Here is a 12,076-nt window from a genome sequence, read left to right on the forward strand (position 1 = left end):
GGCAAGTGTGTCAGTCTCTTTGTAGAGTATGAGAATGCTGGGGGGCCGGGGAGGAGGGGGTAAGAGGAGGAATGAGCCAAGCTGTGCAAGTAACACAAAAACTTCTTGTAGTGGGTGGTCTGTTGGGAAGGTAATTGGAGATCTGCAATATGTCCACTACAATCAACAAAAGGGTACAATACTTCTCTGCAGGGAATTAGTCGGGAAGAACTTGTTTAAATAAAAATGCAGGGCTGTCAGAATGTTAAACTAATTCTCAATGTTCTGTGCACTGTCTAGGGAATTTAGGCTTTGCATCATTTACTGTACTGAAATGCTGAAAAAATATTTTAATATAAGTGTTTTGGAATGTGTTAACATGTATTTTATCATTTGAAACCATGACTGTATGTAATGAGAACTAGAAATGCTATTAGGAAAGATTGTCCTTCTAGGTTTGCTTTCTTTATTCTGTGTTTAACAACAGAGCTACATCACTAGGTTCTTTGTTTCCCTGCATCTTGTGTAATTGTTTACTCCAGTGCAAAGTGCGTATAAATGATTGCCATTCAACTTCTATAACATTTCATGCCCACTTTGCACTGGTGAAAATGACAGCGATATCCAACCCAGAGTAGGTTGAACTGTACTTTTGGTAATTACCTAAAAATGGCAATTGGAGTGATAAAAACATGTATATTAACCATTTCATAGGTTAGTCTCATGTAGGGAAGTTTCAGATCATGGAGTTTCTTCCTGGTTTTTCTGTAGTGTGTGTGTGTTGTGGGATGGGGGGGGGGGAAGCAGGGGGTTCTGGAACTAGGGGTGCTGGAGCTAGCACCCCCTGGCTTGAAGTGGTTTCCATCATATACAGGGTGTACAGTTTGGTTCAATGGTTTTCCGCACCCCACTTTACAAATTGTTCCAACACCACTGTGGGGGAGGCAAAGGTAAGATGGAAAGAAGAGGTGCACCATTTGCCCATAGTAGGCCTCACTGAGGATGCAGGGCATTTCATGCCGTGAACCTGAAGGTCTCACAGGGATCCACTGGAGACCAGTGATGTCTGTGAAAAGGGCTGACCCAGGCACGTTACAGGCTGTGGGTCTGATTCGACCCTGTCTTTATAACTCTGCAAAGTGAGTGTCAAACACTAACAAATCCCAGTGGTAGCATTTTAACCCTCATTTTGCACAGGCATAAATGACTGTACAAGATATGCATCCGAAGAAGTGGGCTGTAGTCCATGAAAGCTTATGCTCTAATAAATTTGTTAGTCTCTAAGGTGCCACAAGTACTCCTGTTCTTCTTTTTGCGGATACAGACTAACACGGCTGCTACTCTGAAACCTGTACAAGATGTGATGCATGGGAGAATCGAGCCCTCTGTCTACGGTAGATCCCCTGGTTTGTTCCATCGGTTGGAAGAAGGGTGAACACTCTTCTCCCCTATTCCCACCTGCCAGCAACCTCCCCCTGCCACCAAGTCTTTAATCACCTGCTGACCTAGTGAGGGGCTTCTGCATATATACAAGGAAGGGGAGGCTACTACTGAGAAGGCTCCCTTAACCCGATATCTGTTTTTTCTTTCCTCTTCACTTTAAGAAACTGAGGGGATCTTAAGGCCTTTGGGTGTATTTCTTAGTCTATTTTATTTGTATTGCAGTAGTGCATACAAGCCCTAGTCATGGACCAGGACCCCCTTGTGATAGGCACTGTCCAAACACGGAACAAAATCATGGTGCGTGCCCCAAAGAGCTTATAGTGTACGTTTTTATGCATATACATTACTGTTTTCAGTACCAGTATTACATGTAAACCCCAGAAAATATAAACCTCTCTCCAATAAAATAATTCAAAGAAAAAAAAAGTATATTGGCTCATACATGGCTTCAGTGACGTGATCTTTCTCTTTTACCTGTAAATAGTGGATGGTAACTTCATTAGGCTATTTTTTCTGGTCATGTGCTAATGTTTCTGCATACCTGGTACAATAATTAAAGTATTCAATGGCTTTTCTACAGTCAGCATACTTTTCCCTAGCACACTGCAGCTCAAAAGGGAATAAGATAAACCCATACACATATAAAAATGGTCTGTGACCACAGCACTAGAATTTGAGACATCTTTCTCAGAATTGTCAGTGAACATTAGTTCTTACTGGTTTGAGAGTGAAGGATTAATTACACTGACCACAGCTGGACACAGTACAAACAGTGTCTGTGCAAACTCCCCGCACAGCTCCATCAAAGTCCCTTAATTATGGCCAGCATACATTTCTATTCCAGTTCGTGGCCTCCCTTAAACAGAGACTACCAACTGTCCTAAATTGCTTGGTGGTTTGTTAAGGTGGAAACATATCCTCTCTGGACTAAACTCATTATAAGTAGGTTTATTAGTGACAAAGTAGTGTGGGCGCATTAACAAATGAGGAGAGAGGGAAAATCAATTATGATTTTAATATGACAGAACTACTAAGCTGATTTTTTTTCAGTCAGTCATTTACAAGGAAAATAAGAGAGATATGGAAATTAGGAAGTAAGGAAGATTTTAGTCAATATGATTTATGATCAAATGCAGAGAGGGGAATACTTGGAAAAATTAAATACATAAAACAGCAACATGCGAGGAGGTATATTTCCTGATTCTATGGGAATTTGTTTTTGAATGTACTTAATTGTACTTAATTTGTGAAAAGTCAGAGCATTGGACATTGGAAATAATAGAGTACTGTAACTGGAAATTAAAAGGAAATGAGAGGAGGGGATGGAGAATAATGTGGAAGAGAAACCTTTGTAGTAACCATCTGGTAAATGTCACCTCAATCCCCTGTAAAATAATGGAACCAATATTAAGATTGAAAATCTGTAAATCTCTAGAGAAGAATGATACCGCAATCAAAAAGTAACATGAATTTAAAACAAATTGTGCCAGATAAACTTGACATTGTCCCTTCTTTGGGCAGAATTACAAACGGAGTAGATGAAGGGAGTGTAGTAGATGTGATATAATCTGGACTTTAGGAAAGCATTTGGAACAGTGCCTCACAAAATCTTTTTTTTTTAATCAGTTCAAATTGGCTAAGATATGAGCGCTGCCATATAGATTAAGACTGGCTAAAGGTCTGTAAGTAAAAAGTAACGATAAAAGACAATGTGGCTTTGAAGTAGGACGTGTTAAGTGAGTTTTTGCAGAGGTCCACACTAGGCCTAGGTTTTTGTCACAGTTTTACTAATGATCTGGAAGCAGGAGTAAGCAGATGATACTTACCTGTGAATAGCTGTACGTGCCAAAGTGCTGTGCTGTAACTCTCCCATATGGATGCTGTGACTGTGAATTAAAAGGTTCCTAGTTTGCATTAATGTAGTCCTGTGTGAAAAAGGAACTTTTTACTTCATGCCTGCAGCATCCACACAGGGGAGCTACAGTGCAACACTTTGGTGCACATGTAACACTGACAGACCCTGGTCATCAGTAGGCAAGATTGAACCTGGGACCTCAGTGTATGAGTGTCTATAGCATGAGCTGCTAAGACTGTAGAGCAGACTCATTTAACTCGCTCTAAGTGGTCTCAGTGCCACTAGATGGGCCAGAACACCACACCCAGGAGGTGTGTGGGTTACACGCACAGCAATTTACCCCCCATACTCTCAACTGCAAAGCAGTGTAGACATGCCCTAAGATTTCCTTTCCCTGGGCTCAGCTGCATCCTGGTCCTTGAGAACCTATGTATGCACAATGACATCAGCCTGCCTGGAATCTTTTAAAGTTCATTTCCCTGATCCCCATGAACTTACTATCTGCTAAATTAAAGTGATTTAATGTAGTTGGTATGGGTGGAGACAGTAATCTATTTATTGAACATTTTTGACTTGTCATTAATTATTTCGTTTCTTTTATTATTCAATACCATTTGCAGTTCTATGTGATAGAAAAGTCCCTATATTTTATTATCTTATTTGCTATGCAGTCCCTAATACATCCACCCTTTCCCACTCACATTTAAATACAATCAGTGGGGTATTGATGGAGGCATATATTCCAGAAATAAAGCAAACAGTTATCAGTCAAGTTAAACTATTCATACCATTGTTGGATGATTGGAAGTTTTCCAATTCAGATTAGGGAATAGACCTTATTAAGTAAGGGCCTCATCCAGTGCCCACCAAAATCAGTGAAAGACTTCCATTGACTTCAATGGAGGTTGAGTCAAGCTCTAAAAATGTTTCTTGTTTTGAAGATTATTCATCCAGTGAAATTCTCTCTCTTCTTTATGGAGATTCTAAAGACGCAGAATATTTTTGTAAAACCTAACATTGCCTTAGTTGCCATGAATATTTGGTGTTTTATTTGAAATTCTTCTTGAATATCAGGGTAAGATTTTGTCATCTTGATCTATATTTTGAGACAAAGAAATGTTGAGAGCTGGCATTTTTTATGGTTGTCTGTAAGGAAAGTTGAATGGATATAATTAATGGGATGACATGTTATGTTAATTTTCCATCCCTTAAATATTAGGAGTATTTTTCCTTTGTCTAGTATAAGAGATTTAGTTAGAGTAGCTAAGATTATTTGTGTCTTTCCATTAATTTATTGTAATATTTTGATAAATATTTAATTTTTTTAAAAAATCACGTTCTGTGAATATTAATGCTAGGAAAACTCAATCGCGTGAAGATTCACTGAAAGTGAATGCAAAAGATGTGTTAATATGGCCAAAGTGAATACATTTAAAAATTCACTATTTACCCAGCCCTAATAGGCATATATTCTTCTAGCTTGAATTTCATGATCTCATTTTTCCTCGTGTGACAAAATCTGTGATAGTACTCATCTGATTTCTTCCTTGTGTTCACATGCAATACAAAAAGGTCAAAAAAGTTTGATGGTTTTAGCCTGAATTTAATAGGCTGGGTGCTAATGAAACTAAATTAATTCAAATGTTGACAGGGTAGATCTTCAGCCTCACAATGTACACAAGCTGAGGGTCTACCCTAACTTGTGTGGAAATACGTGAACTGAAACTGACAATTAATCAAAATCCATGAAACCAAAACTGGGAAGTTTCATAGAGCTCTTCTTAATATGTTGTGTCAATATTTTCAGAGATGGTGCCTAAAAAGAAGACTTTTAAATGGACAGACCTGTACTATATCCAATCTCTTGCATTGCTGCCAGCTTGAAATGGTGTTGGCATTGATGCATATGTTGCTGGAAACTCAGTGTATGGTAACATTTAGGAAAAATCAACCAACGTAGTACAAATATCATTGACTGAAACCTGAAATGAATAGCTAAAGCCAAGAAATATCTGATTCATTAGAAAACAAATTCATCATGAAAATATTACCCCCATATAACACCAAACAGATCACATCCTGGTGAGTATCATATTATGCATTGTCACCATGACATCTATATTAATAACAAATCATATATTATGCTTATCACTGGTGCGTACAGCAGATACCCAGAGTCTGTCCCTTACTGAGCATTGACCCCAACAGCTGCACTATTGGCCCCAATATCTGTGTCAGTACTATATGCAGAGTGGAAAATACTGTTTGCTCTGTGACCTTCTTTTAAAGAGGATCATACAGGAGAAGAGATTCAGCCACATGTCCTTTTTGAAAGGCCCTCCCACTTTCTCCTGCAAAAGGAATATGGGTAACATAATTTCTGATGTAACTTTTTTTGTGTGTGACACTTGGGCATAACTTGCACCTTTTTCTCAAATGTGCACTCTCATGAGATGGGGAAATCAGATCCCTAGATAATAATACTTCTATTGGGCTCCCTAATCCTATTTTCTTTTTATTTATTAAGTTTTTCTGGAGGGAGGGTTTTTCTCTGGCTCTCGTATATGGTAAATTCATCCCCATGACACCCTATGAATTTGGGAAACATTAGTATTTCCATTTTACAAATGGGGGACTGAGGCACAGAGAGGTTAAGGGACACTCAGGAAGTCTCTGGCAGAGCCAAGAATAGCCCAAATCTCCTGAGTTCCAGTCCAGTACCTCAACCACAAGCCTGTCATTCCTTTCTTTCATTTCATCCCCTCAGTCACATTTATAGTTAACTTTCAGATCATTTAGTTGAATACTAGAATTAGAAAACATCTAATGCAATTGCATCTTCCATTCATTTCTGAATGTCAACATAACAATAGACCACAGGAAGCCAAACACTGAAGCTTCAGTTTAATGTGGGATTCTGCTGCTGATTACCAGAATTGTGAGCTGTGCTCGTTTGATTTACGACTCATCAGTAGCCTTTGATTGAATCCATTTATGGCAACATGCCTCAGCTTTGATAAGATTCTTCCCAGTTGCACTTCCTGCTTGGGAATCAATTTCTCAACATGCTTATTGCCTTTTTCAGTCACATTAGCTGTTGAAATGACAAGACACAGAAAGAGAAATCTGTGGTGTGATACACATGAATGATGTGAATCTGTCTGGACACCTCCATTCAGAGGACACTTTCCATTGTATTATCACACTTGGTTGCCAACAGATCTGTTAATCTGGACTGTTTTCCAAACCAAACACCCAAGCCTCCTCCTACACTAAAATAAATGGAGTCATTCATTGCAATGGTACAGGACCCAATTCAGGAAAGCACTTAAGCATCTGGTTATCTTTACACACTGATGTCCCTGTGGTGGCATATGTAAACCTCACACTGGAGAGCAAAGGGTTAAGGAACAATTCTTGGCCGAGGCAGTCCCACCCAGCCACACTGGCACAAGCTGGCTGCTCTGAGCTCTAGGGGAAAGTGTTGCCCAGGAGCTCAATGCCTGAGACCAAACAGCACAAACCTGAGCAAACTTAAAGAGGAGAGGCAGGTAACTGATTCTGCAGGTCAGAGATTTTATTTGAGATTATTTGCTTTACTCTATTATGAGAAGATGATGTGAGTAGGAATTGGTCGGGGGGCTACTTAGTACCCCAAGGTGCACAGCATAGCTGCCCACCATTGGATTCTGGACTGGAGCATAGTGGAGGGAGTGTTCCCGGCCTCCTCTATCCAATCCAAGAAAATGTGATAACAACAGGAGCCTTCTTTTTGTGGGAGACCCAGCTGGGGAAGACCCTGACCATTCAAGGGCCCAGACCCCAGAGTTCCCATGTTAAAGGGAAGGACTGGAAAATCTGGGTGGGAGGGGTGAGCTGAAGGACATGACTCTATTTTCAATGGGAAGATGACCTACTGCAACTTCATCTGACCACTACGGCAGCACTGTTAGTGGTTGTTCACCTTCTACAACCAGTGGAAAATGTGGGCAAGCTCATCCCTACCTTGCTAATGGGAGAGAGAGAGAGAGAGAGAGAGAGAGAAACTAACTAACTAACAAACAAAACCCTTATCTCATCAGGCAGACAAAAGTAACAGAAAGATGGATATGGAGAAATCGCTAAAGTGGGTAACGGACAACCAGCAGGAACAGGCGGCACAACAGCAGCAGTAACAACATCAGCTAGTACAGCAGATGGCTGCCCAACAGCAGCAACAAGCAACATAACAACAACAGCAACAAAAACAGCTAGTTTAAGAGCTGGCAGCCCAACAATGAGAACAACAACAGAGTCTTGTTCAGCAGGTGTTGACATTCATACAACCACAGAGGGCAGCAGTGGGTCCGTCTGCAGGTGAACCTAACCCAGTTCCAGCCACCACAATACCAGTGAAGCTTACAAAGATGGTATCAAAAGATGACCCCAAGCCATTTCTTGTTATGTTTGAATGGGTGGCCACAGCAGCCCAATGGTGGCCCAAACATTGGGCCATTTTGCTGGGTCTGTACTTGACAGGACCATCCCAGGTTGCCTGTGGCTGTCTTGACTCAGTCGGTGTGTAAGACTGCACTTGTATCAAAGCCACCATTTTGAGCTATCTGAAATGTATTGCCACCATTACCACAGAGAGATATATCCACCAGCTGCCTGACCTTGGATGGTGGCCCAGACTTAAGGAGCAATGCTGGCTCTGGCTCCAACCCAAGACATGAACCATAGTACAAGTGGCAGAGCACGCGGCAATAGAAGAATTTACCGAAATCCTCCTGGTCCGGGTAAGAGACTGGGTGTGGAAGCATAGACTTGAGACATTGGTGGAATTGGCAAATTTAATAGACAGTTACATGCCTGCCAACAGACCCTCTTCTGAGACACCTTGGAGTGGTTATGCTGGAGCCAGGGGACTGGTTCACCCCAAGGCATGGGCTAGATGGGGATGCAGGCCTGATGGGAATGACAGCTTGGACACAGTATTAATGATGGCCAGAGAGCACAACATTGTAGCTATATTCTCTATATGTATGATGTTAGCGTTAGCTGTTGTGGGAGCACTGCTTCACCCTTAGTTTGTTCCTCATAGTCCTTTGCTAAAGTTTACCCATTCATCTTTTAGCTGCTCATAGAGTTGTGTGAATACTGGAAAACCATGCCACCAATATTTCTTCCAATTTAAAAATGAATTTCCTCAGACTGTTCCTGTGTTCACTTTCTGCACACATTTGAACCATTGACACCGAGGTGTGTGGTAAGTGTGTCTTAAAACTGAGTATTTGCACAGGAATGGTAAGTGAAATCCTGGCTGCATTGAAGTCAAAGGCAGTTTTGACATTGACTTCAGTGGAGCCAGGATTTCACCAACAGTACCTTATGCGAGTAAATCAGAGCCTCCACCCACCACGCTTGTTTTTCCTCATTGCTGCCCAGCTCTTCCTCCAGCTGCCACTGGTTCCTCGAGCATCAGTTTAGTCCTCACTATGGCCCTGATCCACAGACCACTAAAATCAATGGAAAAACTCCCGTGACTTCACTGGCTTTCTATCAGGCTCTATATCTTAATAACACTAATAGAGATACCTGTAAAAGTTCAGAGACTCTGCGCCTGATTCTTCTCTCAGCATATATCAGGAGCAGCACCATCGTCCTCAATATAAGTTACACTGGTATAAGTCAGACAAGAATTTTTTTTGAAGAGGATTCATAAAGAAAAAACATTAAGGTAAATTGCTACGATAGCCAGTTTCACTGAATAAAGGTAATATTTTTCAGAGAGAAACATCTTTGAAGCCACAAGCGGAAGAGAGACAATATGTTTGTTTGAAGATGCAACATCTGGAAGACTATAATAAAAGTAAAACTTTAGTTACACATCCCATGTGGACTATGTTTATTGCCCAAATGTTTTATTGTAAGAGGAGTTCTGCTTGTTGGTCAGGCCATACAATATGTTGGGGTGTCTGAGGAGAGTTAAGATTCGGGGAAAGATGTACATCACATGGTGTCTTCAAAATTTTGCACGCTACAAAACTTCTCCAGAGCTGGGATCAAGCAATCTATATTGAAATGAGACTTATCTATGAATTTTCAAGAAAATAGGCATTAGCTGATGGCTATTTAAATGGTTTTAAAATTAACTACATTGATCAAAAGCAGGCAAAGGACGGAATTTGATTGGAAGTTTAAAATCAGACACAGGACAATTTTTGTTTAATTCAAATCAGTTTGCCATAGAAAACACATGAATTGTTGACAGTTCAGGGGATTTCACTCAATCTATTCACTTCTACTGCCTTAAGTAAGAAGAGAGCAAATTTGGGGAGATGATGAACACTTAAAAAAAAATCCATCTTTTATCACATACAGAAGTCTTTTCAATTTGCACCAGAATTTCTGGTATATAACATGTACTTCAGTGAGATGATGTACCTTGTCACGGTTCATTGTGGCAAAAATGTTGACAATGATTATGACAACTGTGCAGAATAATCAAAATGCTTTTAAACAAGTTATTTAAATTCTCCCTTTAAATAGTAGTTCTTGTAGGCACTTGGGCACCTAACATGAAGGGCTAAATTAATCTCTGGTGTAACTCAATTGCAGCCAATGTAGTTGCTACATCAAGGCTGAATTTGGCCCTCAATCTACAATTTTTCATGTATTGACTGACTATGGTAAATTTTTCTGTTTCAAAGGAGGCAGACAGAAAAAACTCACATGCAGTAGAGGAGAATGAAAAAAATGTGAAAAAATATATGAAATGAATTGATTTCTTTTTTGTTCATAAATTTTCTACCTCCATTTTAGGATTACCTCAGATATATTTGTTATCCAAAATTGTTTGCTGAAAAACTTCTGTGAATAATTCTTGGTTTGTAGACTGTTCACAATTTATTGTATATAATATTCAAAACTGGAACTATTTGGCTAGTTTTGATTGGAATCTTGGGTCATATGGTATCTAATCGCTGATTAGATAAGCATAACTTGTAGAATCTGTTTTCCAATGCTCACACTGACTGATTTAAAAAAATCACTTTCTGCAAATTTTACCTAATATGCTTTAAAATTAACTCTTTCCATAATAATTTCTGCCAGGAAATTCAGTAACTAGAATGTTTGAAGAAAGCAAAGATGAAGGTGCTCAGATACAAGTACAACATCTTCAGATAGAAAGAAAAGGGATGGAAAAACAACCAAAATGAATTCAGTATTTTTAGTCAGTGAATTTTTGTAATATATCTGCCCAGCTCTAATGTTTATCGATTATGTTTGTGAAAACCTGAATTTGCATGCCCAGCAGTATTTTGCATATGTATAGCAAGAAGTTGCACAGCTTCCTGTTTCACCCAAGTAAATTAGGTGTGTGACGGGTTGGAACACAGAAACCCCCTTGGGAGCTGCCATCTAATGTGCAAAGACTACCTCTGCTCCTGTTTTCCCTGCCAGCTCAGGACTCCAGCACCCTGTCTTGCTGAGCCAGACACTCCCGTCTGGCTCCAGACTCAGACCCAGGGTCTGAATCACTTGTCCCAAAGCTGCAAGTTTACCTGAAAATAGCTCACAGAAGTGTGCTTGTCTTTAGCACTCAGATGGCCAACTCCCAATGGGGTCTAAACCCAAATAAATCCGTTTTACCCTGCATAAAGCTTATGCAGAGTAAACTCATAAATTGTTCGCCCTCTATAACACTGATAGAGAGATATGCACAGTTGTTTGCTGCCCCAAGTATTAATACATACTCTGAGTAAATTACTAAATAAAAAGTGATTTTATTAAATACAGACAGTAGGATTTAAGTGGTTCCAAGTAGTAACAGACAGAACAAAGTAAGTCACCAAGCAAAATAAAATAAAATGCGCAAGTCTATGCCTAATCAAACTGAATACAGATAATCTCACCCTCAGAGATGCTTCGGTACGTTTTTTCTTAGACTGGACACCTTCCAGGCCTGGGCACAATTCTTTCCCCTGGTACAGCTCTTGTTGCAGCTCAGGTGATAGCTAGGGGATTCTTCATGATGGCTTCTCTCTCCCCTTTGTTCTCTTCCACCTCTTTATATATCTTTTGCATAAGGCGGGAACCCTTTGTCCCTGTGGGTTTCCACCCCCCTCAATGGAAAATCACCAGGTTACAGATGGATTCCAGTTCAGGTGACACGATCACATGTCACTGCAAAACTTCATTACTCACTTGCCAGCATACACATATACAGGAAGACTCACAGATAAATACAGCCATCTGCAGACAATGGGAGTCATCAAGATTCCAAACCATCCTTAATGGCTCACACTTTACATAATTACAATAGGCCCTCAGAGTTATGTTTTATATTTCTAGTTTTAGATACAAGAGTGGTACATTTCTACAAATAGGATGATCACACTCAGTAGATTATGAGCTTTGTAATGATACCTTACAAGAGACCTTTTGCATGAAGCATATCCCAGTTATGTTATGTTCACTTTTTGCCATATTTTTCTAAAACTATCCCAGTTACATTATATTCACTTATTATCATGTTATTATAAAACCATATAGACTGCACAACGTCACAAGGTGGAATATGTGTCTGTATTTTTCTGCGTCTCTTCTGCTGAAAATTTGTCCCTAGCTCGTTCTGCATTATGTCATTTTCTTGTATCTTCTTTGACATTTAAGTTTATCCTAACCCCCTGTCTCATGTTAAAAACAAACAACTAAATAATGAAGGCATAATTATAGGAACTTTGGAGATGTAAACTATTAAGCATTATTAGATATTAGTAAGGTTGTATGTCAATCCCCAGTTCTGGGGATGCC

This window comes from Chrysemys picta, chromosome 2 (assembly GCF_011386835.1).
Source record: "Chrysemys picta bellii isolate R12L10 chromosome 2, ASM1138683v2, whole genome shotgun sequence".
NCBI classification, from domain to species: domain Eukaryota; kingdom Metazoa; phylum Chordata; order Testudines; family Emydidae; genus Chrysemys; species Chrysemys picta.